The following is a 25,214-nucleotide window of genomic DNA, read 5'->3' as shown; positions in this document are numbered from 1 at the left end:
TATCTCCCCATCATTGCTGCTAGCATTGGTGTGGTACATTTGTTACTATTGATGAAAGACTATTAAGATATTACTGTTAATTATAGCTCACAGTTTGCACCAGGTGCAATTTTTTTCCCATATGCCACTCTCATTAACTCGTTGTAATAGTTTTGTACATTTGTCCTACTTCATGAAAGAACTTTTTTATATTTATACTGTTGATCACAGTCATCATCCACCCCAAGATTCACTGTTATACTGTCCTATGTTTTAACTTCTAACTTTCTTTGTAGTAACATACATGACTCTAACCTTCCCTATCAACTACATTCATATACCCTTCAGCACTGTTAATTATACTCACAGTAGCGTGCTACTGTCCCCTCTATTTCCACACAATTAAATTCACCCTAGCTAAAATTCTGAACGTATTAAACAACCATTCTCCATTCTCTAGCCTGATTCTGTCTCTTGGTAACTCATATTCTAGATTTTCTGTCTATGAGTTAACATGTTATAATTAGTTCATATTAGTGAGATCATATAATGTGATTTTCGGTCCATGAGTTTACATATTATAATTAATTAATATTAGTGAGATCATACACTTTTTGTCCTTTTGCATTTGACATTTCACTCAACACAATGTCCACGTAGTTAACCCATGTTATTGCATTCTTCAGGACTTCATTTCTTTTTATTGCTGAATAATAGTCTGACGTATGTATATACATTTTGTTTATCCAATCATTGATTAGTGGACACTTGGGTTCTTTCCATCTTTTGGCAATTGTAGATAATGCCACTGTGAACACTGGTGTGCAAATGTCTGTTCCAGTCCCTGATTTCACTTCATCCCAAGTAGCGGGATTACTGGATCATAAGACGGTTCTATCCGTAGCTTTCTGAGGAACCACCAAATTGTCTTCCACAGTGGCTGTACCATTTTACATTCCCACCAGCAGTGAGTAAGTGTTCTATTTTTCCACATTCTTTCCAACATTTGTAGTTCCTTTTGGTTTAATAGTGGCCATTCTAATAGGTATAAAACGATACCTCATTGTGGTTTTATTTCGCATTTCTCTAATAGCTAGTGAAGATGAACATCTTTCATGTACTTTTTAGCCATTTGTATTTCCTCTTTGGAAAAATATTTGTTCATATCTTTTGCCCATTTTTAAATTTCATTGTTAATTGGATTTGTTGTAGGATCTCTTTGTATATTCTGGATATCAAACTCTTGTCAGAATGTGGTCCAAATATTTCCTCCCTTTTGGTCAGCTGCTTTTCACCCCTTTGGCAAAGTTCTCTGTAGTGTGGATGTATTCAGTTTTGAGGAGGTCCCATTTATCTATTTTTTTTTCTTTCCTTACTTGTGCTTTGGGTTTTAGGTCTAAGAAACTACCACCTATCACTAGATTTTAAGATGTTTTCCTACATTTTCTTCTAGGAATTCTATGGTACTTTTAAATATATCTTTTATATGTAAGTTTTGATCCATTTTGAGTAAATTTTTGTATAGGGAGTGAGATAGATCCTCTTTCATTCTTTTGGGTATGGATATCCAGTTCTCCCAGCACCATTTATTGAAAAGATTGTTTTGTCCCAGTTGAGTAGGCATCAGAGCCTTGTCATAAATCAGTTGACCATAGATGTGATGGCCTATTTCTGAATTCTTCATTTGATTTTGTTGATTAGTATGTCTGTCTTTATGCCAGTACCCTGCTGTTTTGACCACTGTGGCTTTATAATATGCTTTAAAGTCAGGAAGTGAGAGTCCTCCCACTTCGTTCTTCTTTTTCAAGATGTTTTTCGCTATTTGATGGCCCGTAACCTTCCAAATAAATTTGATAATTAGCTTTCCTATTTCAGCAAAGTAGGCTGTTGTAATTGGGCTGTAATTGCATTGAATCTGTAGATCAGTTTGGGTAGAATTGACATCTTAATGAAATTTAGCCTTCCAATCCATGAATATGGTATGTCTTTCCATTTGTTTAGGTCTTCTTTGATTTCTTTAAGCAGTGTTTAGTTGTTTTCTTTGTATAGATCCTTTACTTCCTTGGTTAAATTTATTCCTAGATATTCGATTCTTTTAGTTGCTATTATAAATGGATTTTTTTCCTTGATTACCTCCTTGGATAGCTCATTACTATTATTGATTTTTTGCATGTTTATCTTGTATCCCACCACTTTGCTAAACTCCTTTATTAGCCCTAGTAGATTTATCGTAGTTTTTTCAGGACTTTCTAAATATAGAATCATGTTGTCTGCTAATAGTGAAAGTTTTAGCTCTTCCTTCCTGATTTGGATGCCTTCTCTTTCCTAATTGCTTTGGTTAGAACTTCTAGCACAATATTGAATAACAGTGGTGACAATGGGCATCTTTATCTTGTTCTCAGTCTTAGGGGGGAAATTTCTTTCTCACCCTGTTGAGTAAAATGTTAGCTGTGTTTTTTTCATATATGTACTTTATCATGTTGATAAAGTTTCCTTCGATTCCTACCTTTGAAGTGTTCTTTTTGGGGGTGAGGGGTGGGATATTTTTAATCAATAAATTTTAAAATATTCTCCTGTTTTTTTTTAATGTACAGGCCTAACAGTGTCTTAACTTCTTCAAGTGAATTAACTCCTTTAATCTTTACAACTGCATGAGTTGGGTATTGTCCTCACAGATGAGACCAGGAGGCACAGGGAGGTTAAATAATCTGTCCCAGTTTACACTGCAGGAAGCTGCAGGGGTAGGATCAAGAGCCTTTTCACATCTAGGAGAGGGAACAGGGGAATGGAGATCAGGTACAAGCATTTCAAGGAATCTGTTATGTTCCTGAACCTTTGTCACTACCCCATGCTTGCCACTGTTGCTTTTAGATGTTTTTTTCCTACTCTATGTTGGCTGTAAAATATATACGTTTAAAAGACTGATTTCTTCTCAGTGAATTGCCCCTTTTATTAATATGTAGTGTCTTCCTTTGTCTCTTTTAACATGTTTGCATTTAAAGTGTATCCTTTGTAATCTTAACTGCCCCAGCCTTTTTTGGGGGGGGGGGAGGGGCAGGGGTGTTACTACTTGTGTGGAATCTTTCCATTCTTTCACTTTCAACCTATTTGTATCTTTAGGTCTAAAATGAGTCTCTTATAAACAGCATGTAGATAGGCTATCTTTTTTATCTATTTTGCCAATCTATGTCTTTTGATTCAGAAGTTTAATCTATTAACATTCAGTATTATTACTATAAAGTCAATACTTCAGCCATTTTATCCTTTGATTTTTATTTTTCAGATCTATTTTTTCCCTCTTTTTTATTCGTTTAGTTACCTTTGCTAATAATTTTCATTTCTGTATTCTTTTTGAAGCCAGCTCCCCCCCCCCCCGCCCCGTCTTTTCTTTCAGCCATCAGAACTCCCGTTAGTATTTTTTGTAGGGCAGGTTTCTTGTTAACAGACTCTCTCAGGTTCTCTTTGTCTGTGGATACTTTAAACTCACCCTCATTTTTGAAGGACCACTTTGCTGGATAAAGAATTCTTGATTGGCAATTTTTGTCTTTCAGTATCTTAAGTGTATCTTAAGTAAATTTCCATAATTTCTAATGCAAAATCAGTACTTAATCTTATTTGGCTTCCCTTCTGTGGGGTGAATCACTTTTCTCTTGCTGCTTTCAGAGTTCTCTCTTTGGCATTTGACAGTCTGATTAGTATTTGTCTTGGAGTGGGTCTATTTGAATTTATTCTGCTTGGAGTACATTAGGCTTCTTGGATTTGTATATTTATGTCTTTTATAAGGGTTGGGAAATTTTTGATCCATTGTATTTCCTCAAATATTCTTCCTGGCCTTTTCCCCTTTTCTTCTTCTGGGACTCCTACGATACATGTGTTTGTCTTGGTGTTGTCAATTATTGTTGTTTTTGTATTGTCAATTATTTCTTTGAGACCTTACTCAAATTATTCCATTTTTTCTCCATTTGTTCTTTTATATGTTGGAATTTAATTGCTCTGTCTTCTCACTCACTGATCCTTTCTTCTGCCACTTCAAGTATGCTGTAGTGTGTCTAGTATATTTTAAATTTCATCTACAGCTTCTTTCATTTCCATAAGATCTATTATTTTCTGTGTATTCTTTCAAATTCTTTTTTATATTCACCCAGTGTCTTCCTAAATCCTTTATCCCTTTAGCTATCTCACCAAATTCATTTGGGAGATTTGTTGAATATCTTTGATTGGTTATTCCAAATTCTGTTTGTCATCTGACTTTTTAATTTGTTCCTTGACTGGACCATATCTTTCTGTGTTTTAGTATGCTTTTTTATTTTTTGCTGATATCTGGTCATCTAATCTTATGAGTTTTTTCTGAAGTTCAGTTTCTATCTTGTGTAGGATTTCATTGTTGCTTGGGTTTGTGTTAAGGTTCTTGATACAATTATGACTTGGATTTTCAGTATTTCCCAGGAAAAACAGTGCCAGGTACTTCTAAGCTAGGGGCTTAGACCAGACCCCATTGGCCCTCGCATAGGGTCTGGAAAGACTTCAAAGAGTTCTTTTTTTTTTCTGAAATTTCTGGCCTGCCCAGCAAATGACACTCTTTGGCTACGTATTTCACCTCTGTATCAGTTAAAACAGTGGGGCCTGTTGGCACCTGAGGGCTGGGGGGCTGAAACTTCAGATATCTTGTGTTCTCATTTTGTTGGTCATATCTAGCTCAGTGTTGGGCTGTGTCCCCCTATGGACTTGGGGTGGAGGATTCCCATGGCCATCCTATATTGCAGCCACCTACCAGGCAAGGATTGGGCCACCCATTGCTGCTTCCCTCTAGGGTGAGGGGTGGGGTTGTGCCAGGAGCCATGGAGGGAATTAAAAATCTCCGAGCACGGTTTCTCAGTCTCTTTGTCCTGCACTTCCCTGGGCATTGTACTGGCCATCCCTGTTCTCCAGATCCCTGAACAGCTGATTTCAGAAAGTTTCTGCCTGGCTCCTTGCTACTTTTGGGAGAGAAGTAGGTTCCTCTGTTCTCTTTCTAATTCTCCATTTTGGAAGCTCCTCCTTGGGGCTATTTTGTATTCAGCCCTTCTCCATGACTTGTGTCTGGCCCTGGGTCTCTTTGGACTTGGAGCTCTGTGTCTGGATAAGAGTGGGGATTTATCTCAGTGCTGTGAGAGATTTTATAGTTTGTGTCCCTGGTGGTAGGTGAGAGGGATCCCGACCACTGCCTCTAGATTTTTCTTAAGCTGTATGGGATCAAGTGAGGGAGAGTGAAGAGAACCAGCCTGTTCAGGACAGATGCTTCCTACCTGATATATTTCTCTTTCTTCAATTCAGCATTTGTAGATTCCTTCTTCAGTCTCTTCCTTCCTCCAGAGTTCTAAGCAGGTGAGATTTGTTCTTTTTTTTTGCTGAATTTTTGAGGTTTTTCCAAGGGAGTCTTATATCACCATGTTGATGACAGCACTCCTCTAATGGAGTTGTTTTTTTTTTCTAATGGAGTTTTAATGGTGTTTTTCTTACTGTAATTTAATAAATCAGTGATACTAGGTATTATTGTGATAGTTGGTTGTGATAGTTGATAGTTGACTTATCAACTATTTAATACAAAAGACTGTTGACACTTGACACAAACACACTCACAGGCCTTTAAGAATTCGTAAATTTCTGAGTATACTTTTGGTATATAATTTACTCAGTTTTCTCATCTGTAAGATGGAGAAATTTGAATTGCTACTTCTGAGAAATTACCTATGTCACAGGCTTGTTCTGAGTATTAAATGAGATTATAGATTAAAGGAGAGCCCCAATGCATTGAGGTCCTGAGGCAGGACAGCAGGCTAGAATCTCTACCCAGACAAAAAACAGCAGTGTTTATAGGAACAAAAGGCAAAAAGGTGAATATACATTCTTCTTACCTTGAAGTAACTCATAATTTTTTTGAGAAATTAAATGTTTACTTCTTTATAAAGCAGTATTTGATAAAACTGTGTGAGTGATTCCAAGAGAGTCAAAGGAAATATCTTGAAGAGCGTGTCTATGTTTGTATTTTTAATGTGAGGATATGATGTTTAATTGGAAGGTGTTTATTACATCTCAAAGAAAAAAGTCGTTGATATGCATGCTTAAAATTTCTTCATTGAACCACTAGTTTTATCTTCAGAGTGTCAAAATAGAAAGTATACTTTATGTTAGCAGTTTTATGTGTAGATTTTATGCACTAGAGCTGTTTATATAATTAAACTTTGACTTTTGCTATAATTTCTTCTGTAGCATAAGAATTTTGTTTGTGCAGGAGTGTAAGTAGTGCCTCATCTTTGTATCTAGAATGTGTCCTCTCTAAAGCAGGTTTGTCATCCATACCTAGCACAGTACAGGTGAATGTTTGAAAGAAAAAAAATTCTGTTGCTGATTAGTTAAAAAAGCCTCTAAATAATGAACATTTTACTATAAACTCTAATAATTGGTTTATATAAAAATGGATACCAATATCCTTAGGTTATAAAGCTACATGAAAAGAAAGTTTTATTCCCTAGTGGTTGGAAAATGCTAGTATACCTTTTTTTGTGTGGAAACTACTAGTATACCTTTTTGTGTGTGTGTGCTTTTCTGTTACTGGTAGCCTTACAATCAAATGGAAAAAGGTGTTCTCTGTTAGGATGACTCCCTGCCTCTAAATGAATGAACTAGATAGCTTCATAGGAACTTTGTTATGTTTCAGTTTCCTGGTTCATTTGTTTTGTATTGTCAGTAAGGTATACCTAAAACTCACATGGACCACAGATATTGAGAGTTGGAAAAGACAGCTTTTTCTAATAAAAAATAAAACGAAACCCACAATGCTTAGATTTGCTTGAGGTTTATTTTTTTCTTTCTCCTAGTAGTTTTTTGTTTTTGTTTTTGTTTTTTTTTTGAGAAAAATCTTCACACACATACTGTCTATACATGGTGCACAATCAGTGACTCACAATATCACATAGTTGTGCATTTATCACCATGAACATTTTTTACATTTCCATCACAGAGAAAGAAATAAGAAGAAAAAACTCAAACATACCATACACCTTACCCCCTTCTCATTGATCACTAGTGTTTCCATCTACCTAATTTATTTTTTACTCTTTTCCCCCCTGTTATTTAGTCATTTATTTATATCCATATTTCTTACTCATCTGTCCATACCCTGGATATAAGGAACATCAGACACAAGGTACTCACAATCTCACAGTCACAATGTAAACGTTATATCTTTATACAGTCTTCTTCAGGAATCTTGGCTACTGGAATACAGCTCAACAGTTTCAGGTACTTCCCTCTAGCCACTCAGATACACCATAAATTAAAAAGGGATATCTATATAATGCGTAAAAATAACCTCCAGGATAACCTCCTGACTCTGTTTGAAATTTTTCAGCCACTGAGACTTTCTTTTGTCTCATTTCTCTCTTCCCCCCTTTTGGTCAAGAAGGTTTTCACAATCTCTTGATGCTGAGTCCTGGCTTATCTCAGACTTTGTGTCCCATGTTGCCAGGACATTTACACCCCTGGGAGTCATGTCCTACATAGGAGGGAGGGCAGTGAGTTGACATGCTGAGTTGGCTTAGGCCACATCTGAGCAAGAAAAGAAGTTCTCTGGGGGTGACTCTTAGATGTAATTTTAAGTAGGCATAGCCTGTCTTTTGCAGGAATAAGTTTCATAGGGGCGAACCCCAAGATCGAGGGCTCAGCCTGTTGATTTGGTTGTCCCCACTGCTTGCGAGAATATCAGAAATTCTCCAAATGGGGAAGCTGAACACCTCCTCCCTTTTCCCCATTTCTCCAAGGGAACCCGTCAAATACTTCTGTATTCACTGCCCAAATCGCTGTGGCATTTATTGGGGCATCACACTAACCTGGACAAACCAACAAAATCTCATGCCCTAGTCAAGATTCCATGTACTTATGATGTTCAACTAAACAGAACATAAAAGTTAAACTAAGAAATGCTGTACCCAAAATATAAATTTTGTGCCAAATAAACATTTCACCCTTTAATCTCACCCAGAAGTTGAGGTTTTAAAATATGGATATCATCCTTTACCCAGTCTTCTAGTATACCTTCGTCTTATCCATATCAGCTTTATTCATATCTCTAGTTGAACTCTGATCCCTTTTTCAACTTTTTAAACAGTTCCTGTATGGGGTACTACTAACTTTCAGAGCTTTGAGACTCGATGTCACACATAAGCACCCATAGTTTCTTCCCCTAGTAGTTTTCATTGTTTAAATATAACTCTGCTTAATGCTGTGTATCATGTAATAGTGATATTTATCTTTAAAATTTTAAAATATATTATTTTCAATATATGTAGTTTAAAAATTCAAGTAGTACTTTGAGATTTATAATGAAAAACCCCACTCCCCTTCCACACTGCTGTTACTGCTTCACAGAAGTAAGTTTCAACTTTTTTACCTGTTTTCTGTGGGTTCTAACCACATGTTTATATACTTATACCACCATAGATTGGTTTTTCAATTTTAAATATTCTTCATTGATTTCCTGCTATGCAAGAGGATTAATTTCTTCCATGTTCCCCTTCACACCTGAGTTTTTTCCTACTATACTACCAATATAATTATATCATAATTTTGAATTTTCTCAGTATTCAGTTTTTATATTTTTATGACTAAATATTATTCACAACTAAGCCTATATAATGATTTTTATTTCTTTACCAATTTAAATTTTTGTTTTCTCTGAAGTTAAGAATTGTTTTGTTGACTTACATTTCTTAGTACTGATTTAAAATTAAACCCCCAAATATCTGGCAGAGCTATAAAACCCTTCTCAGTGCAGTCAGCACGTTAGGTGATGGATTGCAGTTATATGTGTTTTGCAGCAATTCATTCAGGGCTGATTGCACAGCATTTGTCCTGAAACTTCCCTTCCTTATTACCTTGTCTTCCCTTCTTTCTCACCTGCGTTGGAGCCCTTGTTTCCTGGGTCTCAGAATTCCTTTCTCTTGATGTGCTTCCTCTTTTTTGCTAGGACATATCCTCAGTAGCTTTTTAAGAAAGGATTCATGGAAGGTAAATTCTTTGAAACTTCATGTGTCTGGAAATTTTAATTCTGTTGAGCCTCATACTTAATTGATCATTTGGCTGGCTTATAGGATGCTAGAATGGAATTTTCCTTTAGAAGTTTGAATTGTTACTTTTGAGAAATTACTTTTTTTTGAAATGTCCCAACCTTTTAAATTCCTGTTTCTTTCTCTTCCTCTGTCCCCTCTTCCTTTTCCTCACTTCTCCCAAGTTGCTTTTACCACCTTTCCTTTATCTCAGGTCTTTTGAAATATCTTGAGGAAGTGCTCTGATACATGAATTGCAGTCTTCATTCTTGGACCAGGCAAATAGGGGAGTGATTGGAACATGTAGGAAGTAACTTCTCCCCCTGGTTTAGAATAAATCATCAGTGATGTCATGAGCTTGTTTTGCACACTTACACCTGGCTAGCAAGCAGGTATGCGACCAGTTTCTGGCGGTCAGAAGGACATAAGAACACCCAGAGAATGTAATGGGTGCTTCTCAGGCATAGTAGATCCCTCATTCCTCACCAGCAGAATCATGTGCAACTGTGTGTCCTCCTGTTAAATTTGGGAGGTGGCTGGCCTGGGATGCTGTAACCTCTCATGGAGAGCATAATATGAACCTGCTTTGGGTAGCCATACCCCCATGGCAATTTCCAAACTTTTGCGGCTTAGGAAACTATATGGCTTTTAATGTTGCTGGTGTCCTTCCATCCTGTCAGTTTTAGGTGGTGTCCAAATAGTGCAGTCCTCTCTTTATTCTGAATGGAGCACTGATGGGGAATTTTCTCATAGTTTGCTTGGTAATGTCCCCCTTCTTTTTTCTTTTTTCTTTTTTTTTTCTTCGTATGCTGTGTGGTAGGGGTCACATTTCATTCTTTTTCCATGTGAGTATCCTCTTATTGCAGCACCAGTTGTTGAATTTTTGTTTGGTTGGTTTTTCATTTGTTTGACTATTTGTTTCCCGTATAGCCAATGAAAACGAGCATCTCTTCATGTGCTTTTGAGCCATCTGTATTTGCTCTTCAGAAATATGCCTATTCATATCTTTAGCCCATTTTATAATTGGGTTTTTGTTCTTTTGCTGATGAGTTGTATAGATTTCTTTGTATATACAGAAAATCAAACCTTTGTCTGATATGTGATTTCCAAATATTTCCTCCCATTGAATTGGCTGCCTCTTCACCTTTTTGACAAAAGTCTTGAGATGCAGAGCATTTAATTTTGAGGAGTTCCTATTTATCTATATTTTCTTTTGTTGCTTGTGCTTTGGGTGTAAAGTTTAGGAAGGTACCTCCTATTACTAAGTCTTGAAGATGTTTCCTACATTTTCTTCTGCAAGCTTTGTGGTACTAGTTCTTGTATTTAGGTGTTTGATCCACTTTGAGTTAATTTTTGTATAGAGTGTAAGATAGGGATCCTCTTTCATTCTTTTGGCTATTGATATCCAGTTCTTCAATGCAATTATTGAAAAGACTATTTTGTCCCAGTTCAGAGGATTTGGGGGCCTTGTCAAAACTTAGTTGACTGTAGATTGGATGTTCTGTTCTGCACTCTCAATTAGATTCCATTGGTCAGTGCTTCTGTCTTTGTGCCAGTACCATGCTGTTTTGACCACTGTGGCTATATAATAGGTTTTAAAGTCAAGGAGTGTTAATTCTCCCACTTTGTTCTTCCTTTATAGGATGCTTTTAGCTATTCAGGGTCTCTTTCTCTTCCAGATGAATTTGATAGTTAGCTTTTCCAAATCTTTACAGTAAGTTGTTGGGATTTTGATTGGTAGTGTGTTTAATCTGTAGATCAATTTGGGGAGAATTGATATCTTAACTATATTTAACTATCCTATCCATTAGCAGGGAATGTCTTTCCACCTATTTAGATCTCCTTTGATTTCTTTTAGTGATGTTATGTAGTTTTCTGTGTACAAGTCCTTTATGTCCCCAGTTAAGTTCATTCCGAAGTATTTGATTCTTTTAGTTGCTATTTTGAATGGAATTTTTTCCTTAACTGACTTCTCAGCTAGATCATTGCTTGTGTATAGAAATGCTACTGATTTTTGCTCATTAATTTTATATCCCACCACCTTGCTGAATTTGTTTATTGGCTCAAGTAACTTTGCTGTAGATTTCTCAGGATCTTCCAAGTATAGTGTCATATCATCTGCAAATAATGAGAGTTTTACTTCTTTTCCAATTTGGATGCCTTTTATTTCTTTGTCCTGTCTGATTGCTCTAGCTAGAACTTCTAGCACAATGTTGAATAATAGTGGTGACCTAATCTTAGGGGGAAGGCTTTCAGTCTCTCCATTGAGTACAATGCTGGCTGTTCGTTTTTTATATATTCCCTTCATCATATTGAGGTAATTACCTTTGATTCCAGTCTTTTGGAATGTTTTTATCAGAAAAAGATGCTGAATTTTGTTGAATACTTTTTCAGCATCCATCGATGCCGAAATGATCATGTCATTTTTCCCATTTGATTTGTTAATGTGCTGTATTACATTAATTGATTTTCTTGTGTTGAACCATCCTTGCATTCCTGGTATAAACCCCACTTGGTCATGGTATATAATTCTTTTAATGTGTTTTAAATTCGATTTGCTAATACTTTATTGAGAATTTTTGCATCTATGTTCATTAGGGAGATTGGCCTGTAGTTTTCTTTTCTTATAGCATCTTTACCCAGTTTTGGTATTAAAATGATATTAACTTCATGAAATGAGTTAGGTAGAGTTACTTTTTCCTCAATTTTTTGGAAAAGTTTGAGTAGGACTGGTGTTAGTTCTTTCTGGAAGGTTTGATAAAATTTCCCTGTGACACCATCTGGCCCTGGCTTTTCTCTGTGGAAAGATTTTTGATGACTGATTGAATCTCTTTATTTGTGATTGGTTTGTTGAGATCTGTTTCTTCCGGAGTCAGTGTAGCTTGTTTGTGTTTCTCCAGGAATTTGTCCATTTCATCTAAGTTGTCTAGTCTGTTGGCGTATATTGTTCGTAGTATCCTCTTAGGATTTCTTTTATTTCTTCAGGGTCTGTGGTAATGCACTCCTTCTCATTTCTGATTTTGTTTATTTGCATCCTCTCTCTTTTGTTCTTTGTCAGTCTTGCTAGTGGCCCATCAAGTTTTTTGATTTTCTCAAAGAACCAACTTTTGATTTTATCGATTCTTTTTCTATTGTTCTTTTGTTCTCCCATTCATTTATCTCTGCTTTAATCTTTGTTATTTCTCTTCTCTTCTTTGCTTAGGGGTTAGTTTGCTGTTCTTAAATTCCTCCAGGTTTGCTGTTAAGACCTTGATTTTTGCTCTTTCCTGTTTTTAATATAGTCATTTAAGGCAATAAATTTCCATCTCAGCACTGCCTTTGCCACATCCCATAAGTTCTGTTAAGTTGTATTCATTCATCTCCAGATAGATACTGATTTCTCTAGCAATTTCTTCTTTGATCCACTGATTATTTAAGAGTGTGTTATTTAGTCTCCATTTATTTGTGAATATTCTCATTCTTTGGTAGTTATTGAGATCCAGCCTTATCCCATTGTGATTAGAAAAAGTGCTGTGAATAATTTCAGTATTTTTAAATTTATAAAGATGTGCTTTGTGCCCCAACATATGATCTATCCTGGAGAATGTTCCAGGCTGCTGTAGTTGGCCACCTTCCCAGAAGGTTAATTATGTTTAATTGTCATATGGCTGTGACAGTTTCTCAGACTTCCCTTGTTTTTGATGACTTTGAGAGTTTTGAGGAGCAGTAGTTGGGTATTTTGTATGATGCCCCTCTATTAGAGTATGTGTGATGTTTTTCTCATTATATGGCTGTTGTTATGATATGTGAGGTAAAGTCCTATTTTCATCACATTAAGTTTAGTAAATGGCATTAACACGATTTTACTGTTCATGTTGGCCATGAGGTTGAGGTAGTGTTTGTCAGGTTTCTCCACTGGAAAGTTACTCTTTTTATTCTCCCTTCCCGTCCTGTGCTCTGTGGTAGGAAGTCACTACACTCAGCTCACACCTAAGGAGTGGGGAGTTATGCTCTCCTTCTTTGAGGGTGAAAGACCTAATAAATTATTTGAAATTCTGCATGCGAGATTAGTCCTTTCTCCCCTGTTTGTTAATTTATTCAGTTATTTATATATAGTAGTATAGACTCACAGATAATTATTTTGTACTTTGGGTTCTAATCCAGTGCAACTTTTTTTTAAATTAGTTTTTAAATTTTTTTAAAAAATGTAACAACAAACCAAACACAAATATTCTTAGCTTATGTCATTCCGTTCTACATAATCAGTAATTCACAATATCATTACATAGTTGCATATTCATCATCATGATCATTTCTTAGAACATTTGCAGCAATTCAGAAAAAGAAATAAAAAGACAACAGAAAAATAAAACGAAAACAGAAAAAAAAGATTATACATACCATACCCCTTACCCCTCCAATTGATCACTAGCATTTCAATCTAAATTTATTTTAACATTTGTTCCCCCTGTTATTTATTTTTATTCCGTATGTCCTACTCGTGTATTGGCAAGGTAGATTAAAGGAGCATCAGACACAAGGTTTTCATGATCACACGGTCACATTGTGAAAGCTGTATCATTATACAGTTATCTTCAAGAAACATGACTACTGGAACACAGCTCTGCATTTTTCAGGCAGTTCCCTCCCGCCTCTCCATGACATCTTGACTAACAAGGTGATATCTATTTAATGAGTAAGAATAACCTCCAGGATAACCTCTCGACTCTGTTTGGAATCTCTCAGCCATTGACACTTTATTTTGTCTCATTTCGCTCTTCCCCCTTTTGGTCGAGAAGGTTTTCTCAGTCCCTTGATGCTGAGTCTCAGCTCATTCTAGGATTTCTGTCCCATGTTGCCAGGAAGGTCCACACCCCTGGGAGTCATGTCCCACGTAGAGAGTGGGGAGGGCAGTGAGTTTGCTTGTTGTGTTGGCTGGAGAGAGAGAGGCCACATGTGAGCACCAAAAGAGGTTCTCTTGGGGGTGACTCTTAGGCCTAATTTTAAGTGGTCTTGACCTGTCCTTTGTGGGGTTAAGTTTCATATGAACAAACCCCAAGATTGGGGGCTAAGCAGTCCGTACTGCTTGTGAGAAAATCCAGAATTCAAGTTGGGGAAGTTGAATTTTCCCCCTTTCTCACCATTCCCCAAAGGGGACTTTGCAGATACATTTTTATTCACTGTTCAACTCACTCTGGGATTTATCGGGGCATCACTCTGGACGAACTAACAAAATCTCATGCCCTCTTCAAGGTTCCATGTACTTATGGTATTCAATTAAGCTGTCTGCATAAGTTATGTTAGGAAATCCAGTGCGGCTTTTTATTGCTGAAATTGTCTAGGATTTTTTCCCTGTCTCTCTCTCTCTTTTTTTTTTAAGCATTCCTTGTTTTTGGATTTTAATATTTTTATTGCAAAAACATAACATTCTTGACATACAAACATTCTTGACATACAAACATTCTTGACATACAAACATTCCGTAAATGGTGTACAATCAGTGGCTCACAGTGTCATCACATAGTTGTGTATTCATCACCATGATCATTATTTTGAACATTTACATCACTCCAGCAAGGAAATAAAAAAAGAAAAGCTCATACATACCATACACCTTGACCCTCCCTCTCATTAACCACTAGTATTTAAATCTACTCAATTTATTTTAACCTTTCCCCCCATTATTGGTTTATTTTTATCCCTATTTTTTGCTTATCTGTCCGTACCCTAGATAAAAGGAGCATCAGACACAAGGTTTTCAGTCATACAGTCACATTGTAGGAGCTATATCATTATACAGTCATCTTCAAGAAACAAGGCACAGCTCTCCAGTTTAAGGTACTTCCCTCTAGGCACTCCAATACACCATAAACTCAAAAGGAATATCTCTATATAATGTCTAAGAATAATCTCCAGGATAACCTCTAGACTCTGAAATCTCTCAGTCACTGAAACTTTATTTTGTATCATTTCTATCTTTCCCCTTTTGGTCGAGAAGTTTTTCTCAATCCCTTAATGCTAGGTCCTGGCTCATCCTGGGATTTCTGTCCCATGTTGCCAGGGAGGTTTATACCCCTGGGAGTCATGTCCCATGTGGTGGGGGAGAACAGTGGGTTCACTTGCCATGCTGGCTTAGAGAGAGATAGGCCATATCTGAGCAACAAAAGATATTCTCTAGGGCTGATGCTTAGGCCTGGTTTTAAGTAGGCTAAGCCTATCTTTTGCGGGGATAGGTTTCATAGGGACAAACCCCAAGATCAAGGGCTTGGCCTGTTGAATTGGTTGTCCCCACTGCTTGCTGAATATCAGAAATTCTCCAAATGGGGATGTTGAATATTTCCCCTTTTCCCCCAAGGGGACTTTGCAAATACCTCTTTATTCACTGTTTAAATCACTCTGGGATTTATCAGGGCATCGCACTGGACAAACCAACAAAATCTCCCTCCATACTCAAGATTTCCTGTACTTACGGCGTTCTTGTAAACTGACCGTACAAGTTAAATTAGGAAATGCGCTACCCAAAATGTAAATTTTGCACCAAGTAAGCATCGCACCCTTTGGTCTCATACAGAAGTTGAAGTTTTAAAATATGGATGATATTATCTTTTACCCAGTCTTCTGATATACCTTAATCCTGTCCAAACCGGCTTCATTCATATCTGTGCTCGATGTCTGATCAATTTTTCAACAATTCCTGTATGGGGTACTGCTGACTTGCATAGCTTCAGAGGGCTAACTCTGAGTCTCAGGTGTGTCACATAAATACCCAACGTTTCTGGGAAAGAGCATGTTATATACAAACAGCTCATTATGTGAGAATTTAGAATTAACAGTTATACCTCCTCAATGTATATCACTGCTGTAAGAGCATCTTCTTTTTTGTCTTTCAAAACTTAACCTCTTTCATTGCTGTCATCTCCTCTTTAGAAACTCTAAACTATTACATGCTTTAGATCAAGCCCTTTGACACCAGTGGCCCTGCAGAAGCCTTGCCCTTTCCCAGGACAGTCATGTCCTGTGTGAGCCCAAGTGCTCCCACAGATCTGCCCTAGGAAAGGCAGGATGCAGGCCTGGGCAGAGTTTGGCTTGTACTTGCCCCTGTTCCATTATCTAAATTAATTGCTTTAGAAACTTTCCTAGAGGACTGGAAAAAAGAAAAACACTGCCTTTGTGTTTTGGGTATGTGATATGCAAAGCCTTGTAAAGTGCAGGGCCTGGGGCTAAAAGTAATAACTGGTGTCTGGTATATAGGAGGCACTGAAATATGTCTGTTAAATGAGTATTTCCATAGCACTATCTTTCCTGAATGAATGAAAGGCATGTATTTATATACCTTCTGTGCTGTTTCATTTTAAGGGCTGTTATTATATAAGGCTAGATTTAGCATGTTTTAACTCCTTTGGCAGGGAAGTAATTTAATTTTTCAGTACTTGTTTGTTCTCATCTTCAAATAAGCAGTTTGAATTAGAAGCAGGCGTCTTGATTTGAGGTCCACATATTAGCCATAGAGGGATTCTAGCAAATCCTCAAGCCCCCACATTGTATGCATGATTGTGTGGGTGTATGTGTATGCTGCTGGTGTACATTTTTTGGAAAGACGCTATTTTCTCCTGCTTCATTGGGTTTTCAAAAATGTAGATGACACGAACTACCATTGGACTGTGTATGCTGTACAGTCGCTTCTAGATTTGTTTAAAAGCTTAGTTTAGGAATTTGAGTTGAGATCAGAAGTGGATTTGTTTTGGCCAAATGTAATGATTTTGACTGAAGGAGAAAACTGGGGTGCATAGGTATAAAAACAAGGAAATTTGCACATAATTTTTGTTGAAGGGCCATTGTTGTAGGATCACCATGCTCATGGTGAAAACTAAGTTATAGGAAATACTTAATTGCTTTTGTTTTCAGTAGACTTGAAAGCTCAGAAAACTTAATTTGGGCAATGTCAAATTTGGCATTAAAGAGAACATATGAATTAACTAGAAATTCTGATATATCTCTTCATTATTTTGAAGGCATTTGAGATCTACTGATATTCAATGACCTGCTCAAATAACCTACAGAGTTTGTAGCATTGTAGAAATAGAAGATGGTAATGTTCATAGTCAAGAAAGAATGTGCTGGTTTGAAAGGATATATGCCCCCTAAGAAAGCCATGTTTTAATATAAATCTCATTTCTTAAAGGTAGAATAATCCCTACTCAGTACTGTATATTTGAAACTGTAATGAGATCATCTCCCTAGTTGATGTGATTTAGTTAAGAACGGTTGTTAAACTGGATTAGGGGATGACATGTCTCCACCCATTTGAGTGGGTCTTGATTGGTTTACTGGAGTCCTATAAAAGAGGAAATATTTTGGAGACTCAGAGAGAGCAGAGAATGCTGCAGTACCATGAAGCAGAGTCCACCAGCCAGCAACCTTTGGAGATGAAGAAGGGGAATGCCTCCCGGGGAGCTTCATGAAACCAGAAGCCAGGAGAGTAAGCTAGCAGATGATGCCGTGTCTGCCATGTGCCCTTCCAGCTGAGAGAGAAGCCCTGACTGCGTTCGCCATGTGCCTTTCCAGATGAGAGAGAAACCCTGAACTTCATCGGCCTTCTTGAACCAAGGTATCTTTCCCCGGATGCCTTTGATTGGACATTTCTATAGACTTGTTTTAATTGGGACATTTTCTCAGCCTTAGATCTGTAAACTAGCAACTCATTAAATTCCCCTTGTTAAAAGCCATTCCGTTTCTGGTATATTGCATTCCAGCAGCTAGCAAACTAGAACAGATTTTGGTACCGGAGAGTGGGGTGCTGCTGCTGCAGTTTGCAAATACCAAACATGTTGGAACGGCTTTTTAAATGGATATGGGGAAGATTCTGGAAGAGTTGTGAAAAGCTTGATAGAGAAGGCCTAGAATGCTTTGGAGAGACTGTTGGGAGAAATGTGGACTCTAAAGATACCTCTGATGAGGCCCTAGACAGAAATGAGGTCTGTGTTATTGTAGACTGGAAGGAAGGCGATCCTTGTTTTAAAATGGCAGATAATCTGGCAAAATTGACTGGTAGTTTTGGCTGGAAGGCAGATTTTAAAAGCCATGAACTTGGATACTTAGCAGAAGAGGTCTCCAAATTAAGTGTTGAAAGTGCAGCCTGGTTTCTCCTCACAGCTTATAGTGAAATGCGAAAGGAAAGAGATAAGCTGAAAACTGAACTCTTGAGTAAAAAGAAACCAGAAACTGAGGTCCTGGAAAATTCTGGGCCTACAGAAAGGGAGACTACAGAGTATAGTGTGGATTTAACCAAATGTGGAACTAGCGAGCCATTTCAGAGAAAGTCAGGAACGGACATGGAGTTATCCAGAAAGGATTTGTGGAAACTCCTTATGTCTGATGGGCATGATCCAAGGCTACTGCATAGAAAGCCAACGAGAGTGCTGTGGGACCTGTATAAACAGAGCCGCTGCCAGTCTGGACTGAGGGGTTCAGAGAAGGGACACATTGGAGGAAAAATAACTTCAGAGGCAAAACCGTGGAGGCTGAGGTCTGAAGTCAAGAAGCCTCGGGCCAGGAGAGTGGACCCACCCAAGCCCGTGGAGAGGGTGAGTTTGCCCCAAAGGCAGAGAATGGGCCTTCCACCTCGTTGCAGTGGAAGAGTCATGCCGCCTCAGGCCTTGGAGAAGGTGAAGCACATTCCTTGGGGTGTGGGGAGAGCCTGGCTGCCACCACATGGAGGGGTTGAGTGTGTGCCCCGGAGATGGCAGAGAGCCCGGGTGTGGCCCCAATGCTTGGAGAGGGTGGAGCCGAGAGAAAGGTGGTCTCCCCAATATCCCCCAAGGTTGCATTCAGAGAGAGGGAAGCGTAGGCATTTGGAAAGGGTGGGACTGCCACTTTCTAAAGCCCTGAGGATAAATGAGTCTCAGACTTTGAAATCTAATGGACTTTGCCCTGCGGGTTTTCGAAACTGTATGGGTCCGGTGACCCCTGTGTTCCTTCCTCCCTATGGAAATGTGTCTGTGTATCCTGTGAATGTTCCTTCTTTGTATGTTGGCAGCAAATAACTTGTTATGAGTTTTCAAAGGTCCAGAGTAAATGGAGAGAATTTTGCCTTAGGACAGACCATGCCTGTAACTGATTTGATGAGATTTTATACTGTCTCTAATTTGATACTTTGTTTGTATTGCTACTGAAAGGTTTAAGGATATCTGATATTGTTATGAAATTAATATATTTTGTATATGGGAAAAACATGTCTTTTTTAGGGGCCAGAGGGTGGAATGTGCTGGTTTGAAAGGATATATGCCCCCTAAGAAAGCCATGTTTTAATATAAATCTCATTTCTTAAAGGTAGAATAATCCCTACTCAGTACTGTATATTTGAAACTGTAATGAGATCATCTCCCTAGTTGATGTGATTTAGTTAAGAACGGTTGTTAAACTGGATTAGGGGATGACATGTCTCCACCCATTTGAGTGGGTCTTGATTGGTTTACTGGAGTCCTATAAAAGAGGAAATATTTTGGAGACTCAGAGAGAGCAGAGAATGCTGCAGTACCATGAAGCAGAGTCCACCAGCCAGCAACCTTTGGAGATGAAGAAGGGGAATGCCTCCCGGGGAGCTTCATGAAACCAGAAGCCAGGAGAGTAAGCTAGCAGATGATGCCGTGTCTGCCATGTGCCCTTCCAGCTGAGAGAGAAGCCCTGACTGCGTTCGCCATGTGCCTTTCCAGATGAGAGAGAAACCCTGAACTTCATCGGCCTTCTTGAACCAAGGTATCTTTCCCCGGATGCCTTTGATTGGACATTTCTATAGACTTGTTTTAATTGGGACATTTTCTCAGCCTTAGATCTGTAAACTAGCAACTCATTAAATTCCCCTTGTTAAAAGCCATTCCGTTTCTGGTATATTGCATTCCAGCAGCTAGCAAACTAGAACAAAGAATATATTCTCATTTCTAACCTTGGGCCATATTGACATTGCTTCAGGTTTCAGTTTGGGTTTCATTGTATAATACTTGAGATTTTTTAAATACTTAGCACATTAAGTCAGAGTTCCAGCTTAAGTAGTAATTTCTAGATGGAGTCATAGAAGACATCTTGTTCTTTGAATCCAGATGGACTAGAGTTCAAATTCTAACCTGGCAGGTGACCTTGACTATATCACAAATCTTCTCTGAGCCTCTATTTCCTCATCTGTAAAGTATGTGGATAATGCATATCTATCTTTCAGGAATAGTGTATAGATCATAGACAATATATGCAAAGACTGCCTACAGGATGTGACTAGACTAGGTTAGATAAATAATGCTAGGCTGACAGCATTGCATTTTCTTATATGGTTTAAATATAAATACTTATGTATATAGATGGGGTTTACCCTACAATTTCTCATAATTTCTTTGACCCCATACTGTTATTTGCATATTCCTTTTCACATTGAGAAGTTTTATGGTTAAGGTAAATATTTAAAAACTTGAATTTTTATACAAACCAAATATCCTGTTCCTCAGAGAGCCTTTTATAAAGTATGTTGATCCTGGAAGAAAAATAAATTGTAATAAAATGCCAGCTGAGAAAGACTTGTTCTGTATTTCAGGGATGCTTTATCTTTATAAGAGGGAAACACTTCTTTTAATGTTGCTGATTTCAAATGCCTTTTTGATTTCTTGGATCCTAAGCCTGTTCCCATTTTGCAAGGCTAAATTTTAGACATTACAAGCTTTTAATTTCTAAGAGTAACAAGTGCATTATTTGAGGCCTTAACTCCAAGGGAACATGCAGCTACTCCTGTGGTGGTGGGGTGGCATTTGTGTGTTTGGATATAATATAGCTGTTGTCATGCATAAATTTGAGTACCAATGCTATAATTTTTCTCTTTTTCTTAGGGGAACTTTAAATTGGAGTAGGCAGATTCAGAATCTGACAGGAAATAATCTAAGAATTCTAATTATTTTTTAATTTAAAGTTCACTAGTTAAATCCTCACTGAGCATCGGATTCAGATGTAATGAGAATTTTCTAAAACTTGTAAAAGTAAGTTCCTTAAATTATACACATAGCAAAGTAATTTAGTCATTTTTGTAGCTCTTTATTTTCCTAAAGAACACAAATGGACCAGCATTTGGGAAATATGAAATGTCGCACCTTTTAAAGAGGGGGAGGTGGGGTGGTGGGGATATAGGCAGAGATTGAGATGCATGGAAGTTTAAAAAACTAGCAGGAATTGGGAGAGGAAGCTGATCACAGACAGGAAGCATATTGTCAGATCACTTTGGGAGCTCATTTAAGGCTGCAGATGAAGACTTTCTACTGTCCTGCATAAGACCTAGTATCAGGAAGGCTCATCCCAGCACCACTCATGGTGATTCTTTATTAAAATGATAATCCCAATTGCTTGGGTGGTGTATTTTATGCCTACTAATATGGTAGAGAACATATTGCAAATTAAACATCAATAATATGGTTACAGACAAAGACTCTGAGTCAGAATGGCTTAAATTTATATCCAGGCTTCTCTCCCTAGCAACTATAACACAGATCTGGTTATTACTGTTGATGATAGCCTATGTATATAAAATGTCAATTGTTTGCATTCTTTGTATATTTATCCCTTGAGATCTTAGTGTACTTATTATTTGTATAAATTTTTATATATGATAGAATTATTCTATTCTCCCCAGGAAATTAAATATTAATATTAATTTTTAATATTAATTAAAAATTAAAAATTAAATATTAAGATGTTATTGCTGAACTTCTGTTTTTTGAGTATTTAGTCAATATTATGGTAGCAGTTCATTTATATATATATGAAAGAAGGGGGCAGGAAGGAGAGTACCAGCTAATTAAAATATTTTTAAAATTAAAAAATTGTAAGTAATTGTTTAGAAAGGTGAAATCACAGCCACAAAAATAATTAAAATAACCATCACCAGTTTTTCAAATGATTTGGAAAATCTTCAGTTGGAAACGTGTAGAGAACCAGCACCAGTAAGGAAAATTCCTCTGAAAAGTCAAGAAATTTGAGAACATGACTGATTTATTGAACCAGGTCATCCTCATAAGGTGCCTTCAGTTGGCCTTACTCAGTGTTGTAATTGGTATGTCCAATACCCATTTAGTTGTAAATTCCAAGTTCTTTCTTTCTGCAAAGAGTTAAAGATCATACTTCTAAAATTATCTACTGCTTTAAATTTTGACAATAAAATAACTTGCTTTTCAATGGGATTTCTTGGGTGTGAGTGAAATGAGGCAACATAGTCCTAATACAGAAAATTGCTTGTATCCTTAGGATGTCTCCTCTGAGAATCACCATGGGAACAGGGAGATTGCAAACTGGTATTTAGAGGGTGAAATGAGAAAAGAAAACAAGAAATATTTAAAACCTTTAAACAGAAGCTGCTGTGTGATTAATGCTGCCCCACTCCACTCTTATAATTTAAGGAACTTACTTTTACAAGTTTTAGAAAATTCTCATTACATCTGAATCCGATGCTCAGTGAGGATTTAACTAGTGAACTTTAAATTAAAAAATAATTAGAATTCTTAGATTATTTCCTGTCAGATTCTGAATCTGCCTACTCCAATTTAAAGTTCCCCTAAGAAAAAGAGAAAAATTATAGCATTGGTACTCAAATTTATGCATGACAACAGCTATATTATATCCAAACACACAAATGCCACCCCACCACCACAGGAGTAGCTGCATGTTCCCTTGGAGTTAAGGCCTCAAATAATGCACTTGTTACTCTTAGAAATTAAAAGCTTGTAATGTCTAAAATTTAGCCTTGCAAAATGGGAACAGGCTTAGGATCCAAGCTCTGCTTGGCTCTCCCATGGAGTATTGCCCATCCCCTTACAAGAGCAAGCTGCAGTGAAGGGTTCTGAGCAGCACAGAAAGTTTCCCACTTGTTTTGACTTTATTTTGTCGAAGTCCAGGATTTATGACACAAGTCAGGCCATGAGTCTAGTGATCCTAATTAGGTGGTTTAGCTTTGCTCTCTTAGTTGATTAGATAAACTTGAATGCTGTAGCCAGGCAACTGTCAGTATTATTGTCTCTCTGGATTCAAAATTAATTGGGTCAAAGCTCAACATAGAACATTAGTGCTGGAAGGGTTAGAACTTAGAGTTTGTTTAGATCCAAGTTTCTTAAACTGGAATCTGTACACTGATGATATTCAGGATATGAATTACTAAAAAATTACTTAGTAATTAGTAAAAATAAAAATTAACCAGTTAGTAATTTTTTCCCCATAATAAGAAATGGACATAAAGTAGAATGCAAAATGTGTCGAATTTTGAAGATAACAGATAAGTCTTCAAAAAGTTTACCTTTAGGCGAGTCACTTAAAGCTATGCTTTCTGACCTCAGGAGGCACTCAAGTTTTTCTCCTCTAACTGCTTGCCTTTGACTATTCATTTACAGCTCACATGAAATAGATCCTGTTTGTTTGAGTTTTGGAATCGTATGAGGCTATTATGAAACACTAGGATTTGAGTAAACAATATAGCCATTATCCCACAGGCAATTAAACTGACGAATGTTCTTGAAACCCTGGAGTGGTAGGTAGCAAGAGGAAGTTTCTCTTGGTTTTGAAAAAAAAATTATCAGACCCTTTTGGATTCTTTCTTAGGTAAAGAGTGAATTAGAAATAATTTCATATATGGAAGAAATGCTCCATAAGCATCAGGGTAGATGATAAAAACCATCTGGTTCTCAGTTAAAAGAAGAATTCTGTTTCATATCAACACCACTGTTGATATGAAACCCTTTTGAGTGTGGAGCCCTTTGTCTTGAGTGTCTTTGAGAATGTAGAAATGCCCTTGAGTTAACTGAGGCTTTTAAAAAATCTTTTCACCATGATTTTTTACTAATCAAAACTTTTCTAGTATATCTCTTCAATGGTAATCCAGGAAAAAAGTGTTGCTTTCCATAATATGGCCACTGGGGGAATTATTTTCATGTCCTGTGGACATAGCTTGTAGCATAAAGGTATTTTTATTGAACCAGGTCAGCATAACTTCAAATAAACATATTTTAGTTTGGAAAGTTTTAAATAAATCTTAGCCCCTTTACTCCTATATTTATATACTTTAGGGGATTAATAGTAGGGAGGAAAAAAGAAACAAAGAAAGTATACATTTTACTTAGCATCATTACCAGCTGTGGAATCTGGACAAGATTTTGATTTTCTGGCTAACAGTTTAGCTTTGTTTCCCTAAGTGAGGCTGCTTCTTGAAATATGTAAGTCTTGAGAAAAAAAGACTTCCAGTTTTTAACCCACTTTTTTAAAAAGATCATTGGAGATAGCTATAAAAATAAAGAGTTGGGGTTTTTTTTTTTCACTGCTCAGACATTTATTCTTATCTCAGCTTGGAGAGAAAAAGTTTGACAATACGGTAGCATTTTTCTTTGAAAAATCATATGAATAATAATTCCTGGTTGTGATTTGAAATTTTATTGACCAAGACAGAAAAACTATACGTAGGTGGTGGGTTGGACCAAAATGTCCTAGTACCAGCCTCGTGGGTCAGGGTCATCCACAGGAGGAAGCTGTAATTGTGTGCCCAGTGGTGAAATAGATGTTTGAGGATGAGCTCACCCTCTGTCTGAGTCGCTTTGCAATCAGGACATATGTGAATCATCAGTAAGAACAGTGAAATAATACCAAGACTGTCAGGAGCATAAGTGGCTGAACTGGGTCCTGCTGGCTGTGTAAGAGGTATTCAAGGCAAACATTGCCCAAACAAGCCTTCGTATCTGATGATCTCTGACCTTCCTCATCTCCACTACTCTTCCCTTTAGGCCTCCCCTCCTCCTTCTCTTCAACCTCTATCCTCCCTTCCTCTAGCACTGTCTCAACTTGAGCTACAGGTTGAAAAAATGAAAAAGCATGAAACTAGAAATTGGAAGACTTGTTGTTTTAGCACCTTTGCTGACTAAACTGGTGACCTTGGGCTGATTGCTTGACCTCTTTCACGGCCTCAGTTTTTTCTGCTTAAAAATCTCTTTATCTTCATCCTCACAATCCACTCTCTCACCTATAATTTCCCCCTTCTCCTGTCATTCCACCTGCATATTTTCTCATCTTCTCTTACGTTTTTAATTTCCTTGGCCCTCTAATGTTTCCTTTTTTTTCCCTTTCCCTAATCATTTTACGTAGTTTCTGCTTAATCTCACTCTAATCTTC

The 25,214-nt window shown here is 37.3% G+C and overlaps 1 protein-coding gene and 1 long non-coding RNA gene across 5 annotated transcripts in view; one reads left to right on the top strand and one right to left on the bottom strand.

Annotated features, from left to right (window-relative positions):
• Nucleotides 1-25,214, top strand: part of LPIN2 (lipin 2) — a 141,347-nt gene that overhangs the window by 33,318 nt on the left and 82,815 nt on the right. The gene's annotated exons all lie outside the window — the stretch shown is intronic.
• LOC143662288 (uncharacterized) lies at nt 13,889-23,544 on the bottom strand. Its single transcript, XR_013165250.1, has 3 exons — nt 23,356-23,544; nt 20,515-20,559; nt 13,889-13,976 (listed from the first exon to the last, which is right to left on the bottom strand). It is a non-coding gene; the product is annotated as an uncharacterized LOC143662288 (long non-coding RNA).

This window comes from Tamandua tetradactyla, chromosome 18, assembly GCF_023851605.1.
Source record: "Tamandua tetradactyla isolate mTamTet1 chromosome 18, mTamTet1.pri, whole genome shotgun sequence".
NCBI lineage: Eukaryota > Metazoa > Chordata > Mammalia > Pilosa > Myrmecophagidae > Tamandua > Tamandua tetradactyla.
Note: the sequence above shows the minus strand (reverse complement) of the source record. Positions and strands in the feature narration are given on the sequence as shown.